We start from the raw sequence: 12,347 nt of genomic DNA, 5'->3' as shown, positions 1-12,347 counted from the left end.
TTAAAAAACCCCAGCTGGCCAAAATTATTACGAAGCCGGCCACTACAGCGTGCCCTGTAAGGAAATCACGGTTCTGGCGTATAAAGCCAAACAATATTATTTACTTCATCTTCACTAATTCCGACGTTATCAGCCATAACATAAACGCGGATTGCCATGAAAAAGATCGCTTTTCATAGTTGAACTGGAAACATCGCTTGACAAAGAAAACAATTTTTAATTTCACGTGTATTAAATTACTTTCGATGGATGAAAATTGACCCATTGTGCAACCTCAGCCAAACCGCACAGGCTTTCAAAGTCATTGCGTTTCATCATAATTGGGGTCCACGGAAAGGAACGAGTGTGCTGCGGCAAACGTGTGCCTAGACCGGCTTCTAAGCTCAGTGAAGAACGATCCTTTACTTGGAAGTTGGCACTTTGTATTCTGTTGTTAATAATCAGCCAAGTATATAAACACTACCGATACAAACATAAAGGGAAATAGGCTAGCAATTGTCTCCTGAAAGAGACACCACTCCCACCTGCTCGAAAAGGAGAAAAAGAGAAAAAATTCAGAATCGTTCCACTATGTGAAGATGCAAGAAAGACGAAGTTGTATTACTCAATAGTTATATTAAGTTCTATGTTGTTTTAATGCTATATTGGTTCTATGAAGGCACACAAACATAGCTTCGTTTCTATTTCAATTTTTCTTATTTGTTTTTAACTTCATGTTTCTTATTCCATTTTTTTGTTTCATTTCTTTATTTCCTCTTTTTAATTTCCTGTCTTTTTTATTTTTATTTTTACTTTACGCGTATACATTGACGTTTCAACACACATCAACAGTGCGATTTCTTTTTTCTTTTGTTTTCTCTTTCTCATAATTTTTTTTTATATTGTTCCTTTCGATTTCTTTTTTTTTACTTTTACATATACACTGACGTTTCGAAACGTGTCGTCATAGACTAGCGAGCCGACAGGGGTATGTGCCATTGAGCTCGGACCCTCTGTGTACTATCACCAGCATCGGCCCGCGTGATGATTGGTTTTTGCCAACATATCGGGGGGGGGGGGGGGGGGGCACATTTTTTTTTTCAGATCTAGCCATAGACAGCTTCACTGTGAAAAGGAGAAGAAGGCAGAACAGCGAAGAACAGCCAAGCAATTAATTGTTTGTGTAAGCGCTTCTCACAGCGGTACACGAGTGAAATTTGGTAGGTACTAGCTTCAGCGCACTGCATTGATGCCGTGCTGTGAGGCCTGTGATCCCTGTTGATTGATGCCTTCTGAGTGATGAGACGCGCTGTACCGACCACTATTGCCTATATCGTACATATTGTGACTCTCGGGTGCAGAGAGTTCATAACGCGTAGCTACTTTCACATCTGACGCAGCAGTATGTGTGTTCAAGGTCTGGCTATGTCGGCAAGGAAAGTCCTAACAAATAAATGGCATCGCCAAAGGGTGTTCCTACTTCTACAACGTTCGATTCACATAAAGCACAGAGAGACCAGGTGCCCTCCACCTAATACTTCGGCTTACCGGCGCAATAGAGAACACGAGAACGGTATTCGACCCAATGTGCGTAAGCCAGCGGCGCAGATAAGAACATGCCCCTGACACCTTGATACCGGTTATTCGGTGAGGCAGGTTCATTTAGGTCTGCCGAATATGATAGATGGCTTCTATCTCCAGCTTCGATCCGCCGTAGTAGTGCTCTTTCTCTGTGACGGACTGAACAAACTCAGCTAAGCCAACGTCGTGCTTACAAAGGCTATCGTATGAACTGCAACACCATTTTTTACTATAAGATAATTTATTCTAGCGGAAATAAATGAATGTCTGTTGTTTCAATGGATACTTCAGTAACCGTTCTGAATATGGCTACATGTAGCGGCATCTGCGAGGATTTTGGCTTCTTTGCTCTTTCGAGACTTGAGATATATTTGTAGCAGGACACGGTACGTTTACTCTGAAATTAAGCACCGAATTCAAAAGCTTTTCTTCTGTAAAATCACTTTTCTAGCTTAGACGAGGAGCTACACATGCTTTATGAACTTACCTTGTCCTTAGAGAACACCAGCGAGATCCGAAAGCGACCTTGACGATTCCTTACTAAAGGTACTCCTGATTAGTCTTAGGCGCGTTTGGTCGATGTTTTCCCCGTAAATTGTTTAAAGCAAAAGCTATCTGGAGGCGGAAAATTCTCTTATGTAGTTTATCATGGATATACTATGTTTACGTTCTTAAGCATTTCCAAGTTTAATTCGCGCCTAGCCAGACAATGAAGAAAATATGATGATAATCGCTAAATGTATGGTTCTGGCAACGACATGTCGCGCCTAGGAAAAGCTGTGCGTGAAAATTCAGACAAGAAAAATACCAACATCTATCACGCGCTCCTTTGTCTGCATATAGTTTGGGTATAAATCAAGTTGTTCTAACGAAATATTTATCGCAGCATATGCCCTACTATCTAATGCTGGAACTGCAGTCTTTGAGAATTCCGTTAGCCGGAGGGTAGATTATTTGGTGCTAACTTTGCATTAATAATGATTGCTATGAAAGTGGACTCGTTTACCCTATGCCGCGTTCAGCATTTGCAGAGATCGCAATATACTACAGCTTCTATTTATCTTCATCAGGAACCATGCACATGTCCTTGCACGCGATGTTTATTAGACACCTTCATGTGGGAATTTAGGGCCCATGGACCTCTCTCTGCATTTTATGATATATTACCAGAGACAGGGTGCCGGCGATGCTGTCTCTGAACCCCGCAGCATAGCTCTTGAAATCCGCTTAACTTGTGATCATAACCAATGTAACAGGGAGGGGTGCGGAGTGCGGTCTTCATGTATTTCTACGCGTTCTCTTACACCACCGCCAGTGAAGCTGTGGTGTTATGGGCGTCAATGATCACCCATTCTTGGCTAGAAATGTGGAGATGCTTGGATGTTTAGGACCAAATAAACAAGGCAATTTCCATGCATCACTTGGGAGAAGCTTTCCTTGTCAGTAACACGAGGCACTAGTCAAATGTGGCTAGATATGTGTGAGGTACAGAAAAGACATTTGCAATAACTGCTCTGTTGTGTGCAGTAAGCGACCCGTTCGAAGCTGCCACGATGGGTCTTTCCATCAACATCGCCTGGTCAAAGCGGTGTTGTTTACGCTAAGCCGCCATCACTGTTGTCTACAGGGTCTGGAGCATTCTAGACGGTGTTTGCCAGCCTCCTCTTCTACACCTTCCACAATAAACCCCAGCCCCACGCCCTTCCTAGCTTGGGTACTATGTTGCCTTCGGGCATCCTCTTGTATAATAATTTGCAGCCGAATAAATCTCCCTGGCTGTCTCGAGCAGGGGAGAACGTAGCGCTGTGATGCGCCGCTGGAGCGTCTTGGCTGATTTTGTGTGTTTGTCTGTCCAGCGCCAAGCTGTAGTCATGCGCCATCCTCCATGCTTACACGTCGTCACTCATTTTGGGTTACCAAAGGTAGGTTTGCGAGTTAATTTGGTTATTTATTTATTTATTTACTCAAATGACCCTTAAGGCCCTACGAAAGAGGGTTTACATAGGGAGGGGGGGGGGGGGGTAAGAGCACACGAACATATTGTGATCACTATTTGTGAGAAAAACGCGACAAAATACGCAGACACGACTATGTGTAGTAAAATAAAAGTTGGCATAAAACCAAATTAGCTTAAAATTAGAAGAAATTTGGCAATTGAAACACGTAGAATTCAGAATACATAAAAGGCACTCAAAAGGGAATGATTGGAAAACAAGATCGGACGGATAGCGAAGGTACCAGATGAACACAATATAGCAAATACCTAATCCAAAGAAACTGTACGTTTTCATATTGCACAGAGACGTCACATTCTGATGTATGAACGCAGCATTTGTTGAAATTTCTTGGGTTGAACTTCGGTAGCAATGTCTGATGGTAGGTTATTCCAATCAAGTATGGTCCTGGATATAAATGATTGTGCGTAAAGAGCTGAGTGACACACTGGGCGCTTCACTTTGAAAAGGTGATTAGGCGAAGGATCTGACAGAGGGTGATGGAAAAAAGTCATCATGGGAATGCTCGCGATGGTAAAGTTTATGAAACAGCGATAGGCGCGCATGTTTCCATCGTAGTGATATAGGGTCCAATTCGATGATTTTTGAAAGATGCAACACTAGAGTAAGGGAATAGTCTGAAAAGGTGAAACGAGCAGCGTAGCTTTGCAAGGATTCAAGGTTAAGGACGATGCTAGCGCTGCTCCGCCACCACAGCCGAAGGGGTCATCGCCCTCCGGGCAGTTGGCCTCAAAGGTCTCGTTCAACGTGCCGAGGCCGTCACATCAAACACTTCGCTCGGAAGAGCGCGTGTCCCTCGCAAGAGGCGATGGACACAACTAGCCAGACGGCGCCGCCAGCGCCTGAAAAGCTGCGAGACTCTGGCAATCGCTCCAAAAAAAGACAAAACTCGCGTCAAGGCGCGTGGAATGGGCCCGTGAGCTAACATTCGTCCCTTAAACACACAGAAAAAAACATATTTATTTTAATGGAGATACAAATACTATAATGGAATGTTAAGGACTTCTTCATAACCTTGATGATATTAGAGAAATCCTGCGCAAACATAATCGGAAATTTCTGTGTGTTCAAGAGACGCATTTGAAACCTACAAACACTAACTTTCTTGGCAACTACACCATCTTCCGAAAAGACCGCGACGAGGCTAACGCCTCCAGCGGTGTAGCAGTAGTTGCCGACAAATCTGCAGCTTGTCAAGACGTCGCCCTTCAGACGCCCCTTGAGGCGACGTCAGTTCCCGCAATTCTTTTATTGCGAAGCAATACTACTTTAGGTCGCACTTCAGTCCGTTCCGTGGCGGGGCGGTGGTAGGCACCATTGACCTTTAGCGTGACCTCGCTGCGTGACGTCACACCACGTGACCTAGAGTGACGTCACACCAGCTGTGTAAAAACGGGGCCCCATCTCACGCCGTCGCGAGGCGAGGCGGTAGCCACCAACGGCGGCCTAACTCCCGCTCCTCTCACCAGGGGCGCTACGGACACTATTGCTTCGCAATCATCAGGCTTAACCAAGCTAAGCCACGGCCGTTTTTTTAATAAACTGGTCACTGTGTATTCTGTATACGTACCCCCTATCATCTCAGAAAAAGGGATTTCTATAACCTCATTGATCAGCTTCTGGACCCCTACATACTCGTGGGTGATTTTAATGCCCACAACCGGATGTGGGGAGACTCGCGATGCCACGTGAGAGGTGGATTCATCGAAAATTTTTTTCTGACCTCTAGTGCCTGCCCGTTTAATAAGATGGAGCCGACCTATTGCAGCGTCGAACCCAAGAATTGTGCATCGATAGCTCTAGCAATTGGCTCTTGTTCTCTTCTGCCTCACCTGAAATGGAACGTCATCAACAAACTTTATGGAAATGAGCGCTTTGCTGTAACATTAAAACTGATAACTGCATAAAAACCCTCCCCATATTCCTCGATGAAAATTAGAATTCGCAGACTGGGGGCATTTTAAAAAATCAACTTATCTACCACATGACTGTTAAACGATTTTATTATAGATGATGCTGTTGTACATTTTACCGCTTTTATTATTCGTGCAGCCGAAAAGTTTATCCCGCAAACGAATGGTGGTTCACTTACAAGACGTGTTCTCTGGTGGAACGACGACTGTAAAGAGGCGCTACAGAGGCAGAATAAGGCATGGGGCATATTGCTCAGATTGCCAAATGCAGGAAATCTAATTCAATTTAAAAGGTCAGGAGACGAAGGTGAGAAAAATTGTATGACGCCGACTGCATGATTTCTACAGCGGCCGTATGACGCGAGCTTACGACATGACGATTGATGGGTTCCGCATGTGTACTGGACGTGGCGTACGCGAGAGAAGCACGGATTTTGACGTCATCAGCAGCCATGTGTTATACAATCATGCGCACCTGCGGCTATGTCATGTGTTGCATGTTAAAACCACGATGATATTTGTATTCGTAGGATGAAACCATGAAGCCGGTTCGACCAGCACTCATGAAGGTAAAAATATACGTTATGATGTTTTACGTGCAAAACCAGGATCTGATAATGAGCATCCATAGTGGGGGACTCCGGAATAATTTGGATCACCTGGGGTTCTTTAACGTGCCCCTAAATCTCATGACGGCGGTACAGTATGGCGCAGTTTTTACGCAGCCTGAGCTGCTACGAGGAAAGTACTGGGGAATGTGGTCTGATACTATAGGGACGGTGCAGTTTAACACGCTGTCTCAAAGTCTGTCACGAGGAAATAAGCTATGGCAGAATAAGGCACGGGCCGTATTTCGCAGCTCGCCAAATGCAGGCAATCTAATTTAATTTAAACAAATTAAATCACAGGGAAGGCGGACACAGCGTCAGGCAAAGAGAGAAAGCTGGGTGAGGTTCCTCTCGGGTATTATTTCTTACACGCAGGAGGCGAAAGTGCGGAATGGCTTAAGAAAGCTAAACGAGCCACAAATCCATCAGTTGCCTCTCGTGAACAACCAAGGGAATACCTTGGCGCACTCTCTTTAGAGAGCACTTTTAGCGTTTGTCAAGCTCAATCAATTATTCTCAATCCTTCCTTAAATGCAAACAAATAGAAGAACCTAAGTCAGCCGTACGTAAATGCAGACACAACGAACCATATAACCGCCCTTTCAGTATTGCCGAGTTGCGAGCTGCCGTGATCGCATCCAAGAACTCTGCACCTGGACCTGACAGAGTCATGTATGGCATGATCAAAAACTTACACACTGACACACAAGTTACGCTACTTGCACTTTTCAACCCTATTTGGGCTGCCGGATACCTTCCAGTCACATGGAAAGAAGCGCTTGTGGTTGCTGTTTTGAAGCAGGGTAAATACCCTTCCTTGGTGGCAAGTTACCGCCCATAGCTCTTACAAGTTGCCTGTGTAAGCTTTTTGAAAAAATGATTAATCATAGACTCATACATTTCCTTGAACTCCACAATATGCATGATCTTTATCACTGTGGCTTCTGAGAAGGGCGGTCCACAACTGATCATCTTGTGCGCATTGAAGAAAAATATCCGCGATGCATTTTTACATAGTTTTTCTTACCAATTTTCCTCGATATAGAGAAGGCGTATGGCACAACACTGTCTTACGAGACTTGTCGAGAATGGGAATTCGTGGAAGTATGCTAAACATAATAGCAAGCTATTTGTCGAATCGTACCTTTCGCGTGAAAATCGGCAACGTATTGTTGCGACCTTTTATACGAGGAACTGGTGTACCCCAGGGAGGCGTGCTTAGCTGCATGCTATTTATCGTGAAGATGAATGCGCTTCGTGCTTCATTACCAGCGGCCATTTTTTATTCAGTCTACGTGGACATTCAAATATACTTCAAATCCTTTAACCTTGCAGTGTGTGAGAGACAGGTACAACAGGGCTGGAACAAGTGTCCAAATGGGTAGACGCAAACAGATTTAAAGTGAACCCCAGCAAAAGTACTTGTGTACTGTTCACAAGTACGAAATCGTTCATTGCAGATCCCAATATCTAAATGTATGAGCAGCAAATACCTGCTAATAGAGAGCACATGTTTTAGGCATTACACTTCACTCTAAACTAGCTTGTATTCTACACATAACATAAATCAAGGTGAAATGCTTAAAAGCAATGCACTTACTGAAAATTTTGTCGCGGACAACATGGGGCAGCGACAGGAAGTGTTTAATGAATCTTTACAAGAGCCTCATTCGATCACGATAGGACTATGGTGCCTTGATCTATCATTCCACCGCCCCGAGCGCGCTAAAGATGCTAGATGCCGTCCACCGTCTAGGTGTCCGGCAGGCCACTGGCGCTTTCAGAACAACTCCTATTGAAATTTTAGATGTAGAATCAAATGAGTGGGCACTTCATCTGCAGAGAACACACACCAGCCGAACATATTTTCCGAAAGTTCACTCTAATCAGCAGCATCTGTGTTCTAATACCGTTAACCTATCGCGCCTGCCTATCGAAGCTCGACCGACGTTACTTATTGGGTAGCGTGGCGTAGTCGGCGGACTGCAGGCATCCGGTCGACCATAGCGACCAAACAAGGGCGAGGCGATTTCTAGTGCGAAACTTGCAGGGTTTATTCAAAGGTAGACGAAAGAAAATGAGAAGAGCATGCAGTGTTCAAAAGTACATTTCGGAGCCCCTTAAATAGGCTCTCTACAATCGTGGGCGGGATCTTGCTTCCGTCGACGTCACGTGACTGGCACAGAAAGAGGGCCCCTCCTCCTCTGGTTATACCGAGCATGCTGCAAGGAGGAGGTTCTTACGCCTCCTGGAATTGTAGACGCCTGTCCGTCTCTTCTGCGCGTTGCGGGTTCGTGGAGGTTCTCTTGTACTTCTTTCGAGGAAAGGGTCTCTCTAAACTCGCGCACACACACACACACACACACACACACACACACACACACACACACACACACACACACACACACACACACACACACACACACACACACACACACGCACGCACGCACGCACACACACACACACACACGCACGCACGCACGCACGCACACACACACACACACACACATACACACACATATACACACACATATACACACACACACACACACACACACACACAAGAGGCCTGTAGACTGCGGGGCTTCCGGCAGAGACAGGCAGACACTCGAAATGGTCATGGCGAATTAGGAAGTCACGCTTCATTTCGACGAGGCCTGGTGGAAAAAGGTCGGGTGAGAGAAAGTTTCTTGTGCACGAGGTGCGGGACGCCAACAATAGCAGGCGAAGTCACGCCTCATTTCGACCATGCCGGGTGAGAGATGGTCGGGTGAAATTCCTTTCAACACATGGTGCCAGACGCCAACCCTAACAGCATCTCCCGCGGGGGAGGAAGATCCCGGCGTGTAGGGGCCAGCAGCCGCTGTACGAGGGATCGGCGTTTCGGTAGCAGAATTCCCCTTAGAGCTGACGAACACTTAGCTCGTAGCAGGTAGATTTCTGGGAGTGGTCCTCAGTCCTCGTGGCGCTCTTGTGACTTTTCTCCCTGGTCCGGTCCGGTGAAATTGGTTTTGCAAGCAGGTCTCGCAACTTTTCGTTTCCTGCGTGGGCAAGAAATCAGCCTAGAACAGTGCCGGACCCACAACCACAAAACAGCGAGCACAAGGCCACCCTCCCCCAAGACACACCCGGCTTGAAAAAAAAAAAGAAAACCGCTACACCTTTCCCATTGCCTACGCGCGTCCTCTCCCCTGCACACTTAAAACAGCCATTTCATGAAAGCGTTAAGACGTGGTTATTAAAATCAAGTAACAATCGGCTTCACTTCAGAAAAACGTATGAATTCGGAAAAACGTATGAACGAACGTAAAAATGCAATGGAAACCCGGATGAGCATGAGGCTTTCGTTACTCTAGGGGCAACAGCTCAAACCACCGGCATTGCCGTTAAGCTTACACTTCTTGTAGCGAATATCGAAGGTGTACTGTTGAAGAGCCAAGCTCCAGCGCAAAAGACGACCGTTTTTCGTAGACATGGACTGCAGCCATGTGAGGGGACAGTGGTCAGTCTCTATGGTGAACCTTTAACCAGCGATATAGCAAGCTAGCTTCTGCACCACCCATACTACGCAGGTGCATTCGTTTTCTGATGCACTGTATGCTTCCTCACGAACTGAAGCCTTTCTACTGGCATACAGTACAGGGCGTTCGTTCTCATCTCAATTTTGACAGAGCACCACCCCCATACCCCTGTCACTGGCATCACACTGAAGAATGAATGGCTTAGAGTAGTCGGACGCGTTCAACACTGGCTGACTCGTTAGTGCGTTCTTCAGCATACTAAAAGCCTTTTCTTTTGCGTCATCCCACTTTACCGTTTGTGGTTCTGTTTTTCTGAGAGCATCCGTCAAAGAACTCGCAATCTTGGAATACCGGGGGATATATCTTTGGTAATAACCCGCCAAGCCAAGGAATGATCTGATGTCCTGCTTGGTGCGTGGTTGCGGGAAGTTGTCTATTGAGGTCAGTTTAACCCCGGAAGGCCGACGATGACCTTGCCCTATTACATGACCTAGATAAGCTACCTCTGCGCGCCCTAATTGGCATTTAGAAGCCTTAACAGTTAAGTTGACCCCTCGTAGACGACACAGCACGGTTCGCAGGTGTTGCATATGGTCCGCCCAGGATGAAGAAAAGATTGCTATGTCATCGAGATACGGAAGTGCAATGTCCTCCATTCCTCGTAGCATCTGGTCCATAAGGCTAGAGAAGCAATACGGCGCATTCTTCAATCCAAAGCTCACGACTTTCGGACGAAAGGTTCCCATCGGGGAAATAAACGCCGCAAGCTTGCTTGCCCTCTTGTTCAAGGGAACCTGCCAATACCCTCTGACTAAATCGAGCATAGAGATGAAATTAGCACTGCTCACTTTCTCAAGCCTTTCCTCGATATGCGGTATTGGATAAGTCTGGTCCTTCGTGATTAAATTGAGCCTGCGGTAGTCGATACATGGTCGCGGCTCCTTTCCTGGGACCTCAACGAAGATAAGAGGCTAGGTATAATCACTCTCTCCTGGCTCGAATACACCTAGCTCTAACATCTTGTTTATTTCAGCGGTCATGATTTCACGTTGACGAGGCGAAACGCGATAAGCTTTCGAACGAACTGGGTCCGATGAGGTTAACTCGATATCGTGAACGATCACAGTGGTCCTGCCCGGTGTGTCTGAAAATACGTGTTTAAATTTGTTGTAAAATGTGGTATCAAACCGTCGCATCATGTGCGCGCTGTCAATGCGCAGGCGCCACATTCTTTTTCTATGTTCACTCCTCATTTTCCCTTTCCCCTTTTGCTTTATATATACGTGCATTAAACTCTTGTGCGTTGCTCTCGGCTAACCACTGGGTCGTCAACGTCTCCCTTCTTACATGACGGCAGCAACGCTGCCGCTGCTATGTTACAGTGGCGACGAGCCAGGAAGGCACCCACGCAGTCAAGGTAGAACCCAACGCTCACCACCTGGAGACAGCCGTACAGCTGACCACGATGGCCTCCTACATGCTTCCGAACTTCGACGACGTCGCAGATAAGTGGAAGCCTTACCTCATCAAAGTGGAAGCGTATTTTGAAGCTAATGCCATTTCGGATTCTACTAAGAAGAGGGCACTTCTAGTGGCTGCACTTAGTACGTCGACGATCCAAATCCTAATGGGAAGGATAGCACCTGCAAAGCCCAATGCCCTAAGCTATGACGAAGTAGTCAGGGTGTTAAATGACCACTATGACCCAAAGCGCAACGAAATCGCTGAAAGTTTCCAGTTTTTCAACCGCTGTCAGCAGGAGAATAAATCCATTCATGATTTTTTCGTTGCAATTCGGCGCATAGCAGACAATTGCAATTTTGGCGACTCGCTGAGCAGGCTACTTCAAGACAGAATTGTCTGTGGCGTGCGTTCAACCGCTGTGCAAAAGCAACTTCTGTCAAAGAAGGAATTAACGCTGGAGGAAGCGGAGTCGATAGCAATAGCCGCTGAAACTGCCGAAAAAGACGCAAGGACAATGTCCGTAGACGTACCGCCTGTGCTTAAAATGGAAGCACATCGCAAGCTACCATCGAGATCAAGCACGGAAAGCACAGGGCTACTGGAGTGCGGAAGGTGTGGCGGTTTAGGCACGACCGCCACAGCTGTCGATGGGCTAAGGCCCTCTGTTACTCTTGTGGTCAGAGGGGTCACTTGGCAAAAATGTGTCGCAGCCGCGATGGTAATGGTGTTCCCAGCAATCGGCGAGCCCATCACGCGAAAGCCTTGGCGGTGGAAGACGCCGTTTCAGAAGAGAACAGCGATAGTACACACATCTGGACGATGGCGTCAGCACGAAAGAATGCTCTTCAGCCACCAATTAGATGAACGTTTAGTTGGGGAGACGTGGATTTATCCATGGATGTAGATACCGGTTCCCCGGTGTGCGTAATATTGCGACAGCTTTTTGATAAACATCGCAAATGCTGGCCAAGCTTGAAACCTTCACACGTGAAGCTATCCTGCTACAATGGAAGATTGCCGGTGGTGGGCGAGCTTCAACTTTGTGTGAAATACCGCGATATTTCTGGTAACTGTGCCCTTGTAGTGCTAGACTGCCCCGGACCAAGCTTGTGCGGCCGAGACCTGCTAATGCTCCTGGAACAAGCGGGCGTTCCGGTACTACAAATGACTGGTGAAGGCGAGGCCACGACGAATCAAGTGGATTGTCACAGGATCCATGCCATCCGCGACACATACCAGGACGTTTTCTCGGAAACCTTGGGGTTG

The sequence above is a fragment of the Dermacentor andersoni genome, chromosome 1 (genome assembly GCF_023375885.2).
Source record: "Dermacentor andersoni chromosome 1, qqDerAnde1_hic_scaffold, whole genome shotgun sequence".
Lineage (NCBI taxonomy): Eukaryota > Metazoa > Arthropoda > Arachnida > Ixodida > Ixodidae > Dermacentor > Dermacentor andersoni.
The sequence above is the reverse complement of the archived record's forward strand: the minus strand, read 5'-3'. Positions refer to the sequence as shown.